We start from the raw sequence: 3405 nt of genomic DNA on the forward strand, positions 1-3405 counted from the left end.
CTTCAAGAACTCTATTACCACTTTTGCGTCGTTGGTAGGCAATGCAACAGCTTCCACCTACTTAGAGACATAGTCAACGGCCACCAAGATATATTGATTTGAGTACGATGGGGGAAAAGGTCTCATAAAGTCTATTCCCCATACATCAAATATTTCAACCTCCAAGATGTAGTTTAGTGGCATCTCATTTCTTGTTGAGATATTTTCGGTTTGTTGGCATCTATCGCATCTCTTCACATACTCGAATGTGTCTCTGAATAAAGTAGGCCAATAGAAACCCGACTGTAGGATTTTTGCTGTCTTTGAAGCTCCAAAATGCCCAACATATGCAGAAAAGTGACAATGCTCTAGAATCTCCAGTACTTCATCTTCAGGAATGCATCTTCTGATTATCTGATCTGCGCCTCTTCTGTAGAGAATGGGATCCTCCCAAAAGTAATACTTCAACTCTGCGAAGAACTTCTTTCTTTGATGGCTAGAATACTCTGGTGGAGGAATGGACTTAGCAAGGTATTTAACAATATTAGCGTACCATGGGACTATTTCTACTCCAAAAATTTGCTCATCTGGAAAGATTTCATTGATGTCAACTGACATCTCAGGTTCATTCCGTTCCAATCTTGATAGGTGGTCGACTACCACATTTTCACTGCCCTTCTTATCCTTGATCTCAATATCGAACTCTTGCAACAACAATATCCAGGGGATCAATCTCGGCTTAGCATCCTTCTTTGTCATAAGGTACTTCAAAGCGGCATGATCTGTGTAGATGATGACCTTAGACCTAACAAGATACGATCTGAACTTGTTGAATGCATAAACCACAGCTAGCAATTCCTTCTCGGTTGTCGCATAGTTGATTTGAGCGTCGTTCAAAGTTCTACTTGCATAGTATATCACATGAAAAATTTTATTCTTTCTTTGTCCCAATACCGCACCAACTGCATGATCACTCGCATCGCACATTAGCTCAAAGGGCAAATCCCAATCAGGTAACACAATCACAGGCGCTGTTGTTAATTTTTGCTTCAAAGTATTGAACGCTATCAAAAATTCCTCATTAAATTCAAAAGATACCTCTTTCATTAGCAAGTTGCACAGAGGCTTGGTGATTTTGGAGAAGTCCTTTATAAACCTCCTGTAAAACCCTGCATGCCCAAAGAAGCTTTGAATTCCTTTTACTAATGTAGGTGGTGGTAGTTTCTCAATAACCTGAATTTTCGCCTTATCCACCTCTATCCCCTTTGCCGATACTCTATGTCCCAAGACTATTCCCTCTTGAACTATGAAATGACATTTCTCCCAATTCAATACTAAGTTCGTTTCTTTGCATCTTTGCAAAACCAAATTTAAGTGATCTAAACACTCATCAAATGAGGTCCCAAAGATCAAGAAGTCATCCATAAAGATTTCAATGAATTTCTCCACCATATCTGAGAAAATTGTCATCATGCATCGCTGAAATGTGGCAGGAGCATTGCAAAGTCCAAATGGCATTTTTCGGTATGCAAAGGTACCATAGGGGCATGTGAAGGTGGTCTTCTCCTGATCATCCGGTGGCACTGGTATCTGATTATAACCCCAATACCCATCTAGAAAACAGTAGTGGGAATGGCCTGCCAATCTCTCCAACATCTGATCTATAAACGGAAGAGGGAAGTGATCTTTCCTTGTAGCGGTATTTAGTTTGCGGTAATCAATGCAAACTCTCCACCCTGTTACCATCCTTGTCGAAATCAACTCATTCTTTTCATTGTGAACCACTGTAATTCCTCCTTTCTTGAGCACAACTTGCACTGGATTAGTTCATTTACTATCTGATATCGGGTAGATTATTCCAGCATCCAGAAGTTTGATCACCTCAGCTCTTACTACCTCCTTCATGTTTGGGTTTAGCCTCCTTTGACTTTCAACTATTGGTCGAAAATTCTCCTCCATGAGAATTTTATGCATACATAAGGAAGGGCTGGTCCCCTTGATATCTGCCATGGTCCACCCAATTGCTTGCTTGTTATCTCGAAGCACCCTAAGCAGTTTTTCCTTCTCCACTTCACTAACCATGTTTGAAATTATCGCTGGAAGTGTATTAGACTCCCCCAAATATGCATATCTTAAGTGTGGGGGCAACTGCTTAAGTTCCAACTTTGGTGGCTTCATAATAGATGGCTGTGATTTCTCAAGCCTTGTCCCAAGCTCCTCAAAGTATCGTTTCCGTGTGTAAGGTGGGTTAGATTCCAAAAATCTTACACACATTTCTATGTACACAGAATCAAATTTTGTGGATTGAGAATGTACAATGCAGGCTTCCAATGCATCTGATGGATTTTGCAGTGTAAACGACTCTTCAATCATTTTATCGAACATGTTAACCCTGAAACAGCTATCAGTCTCTATTGGCAGTTTCATAGCCTTGAAGACATTGAATGAAACCTGTTCGTCTCCCAATCTCAGTATCAACTGCCCATTCTGAACGTCGATCAAAACTCTGTCTATGGCCAATAATGGTCTACCCAGTATTAAAGGAACATCTTTATCTTCTTCCATATCCAGGATCAGAAAATCTGCTGGGAATATGAACTTCTCCTCTTTAACCAATACGTCCTCAATTATTCCTCGTGGATGTGTCAATGATCTGTCAGCCAGCTGTAAGGTCACCGTGGTAGCTTTAGCTTCTCCCAATCCTAATTTCCTGAAAACAGACAATGGCATTAAGTTAATACTTGCACCAAGATCACATAAAGTTTTATCAAAATAAACTTCACCAATGGTACAAGGGATAGTAAAACTCCCCGGATCTTTCAATTTTGGCGGAAGCTTTCTCTGAATCCTGGCACTGCACTCCTCTGTTAGCATAACTGTCTCGTGATCTCCTAGCTTCCTTTTGTTTGATAGGATGTCTTTCAGGAATTTTGCATAGCTAGGCATCTGAACCAGTGCTTCAGCGAATGTTATGTTGATATAGAGCTTCTTGAAGACCTTAAGAAACTTCTTGTATTGCTGTTCCATCTTTTGCTTCTTCAGCCTCTGTGGAAACAGTGTGAGTGGCTCATATGGGTTCACAGTTACAGTCTCTTTATCCCTTGAGTTTCCTTTATTTGCTCTCGGTGTTGGCTCTTTTGTCTGCTCTTCTTGCTCCAAAATCTCTTCTACTTCAGGAGACATCGCTTCTCTATTTACCTCGGGGTTATTCACTTGTCTCTCAGGTAATTCCACTCCACTTCTCGTTGTTATAGCCTTTGCATGCTCTTTCGGATTGACTTCTGTGTTACTTGGCAAGCTGCCTGGTGCTCTACCTGTTAATGCAACTGCTATATGTCCCATCTGAGTTTCCAAATTCTTGATGGCTGCATTTTGGTCCTGAAGAGTGGCTTCTGTCTTCTTCATGAATTGGTTGTTCGCCTCCAT

Source organism: Olea europaea, chromosome 1 (genome assembly GCF_002742605.1).
Source record: "Olea europaea var. sylvestris chromosome 1, O_europaea_v1, whole genome shotgun sequence".
Taxonomy (NCBI): Eukaryota; Viridiplantae; Streptophyta; class Magnoliopsida; order Lamiales; family Oleaceae; genus Olea; species Olea europaea.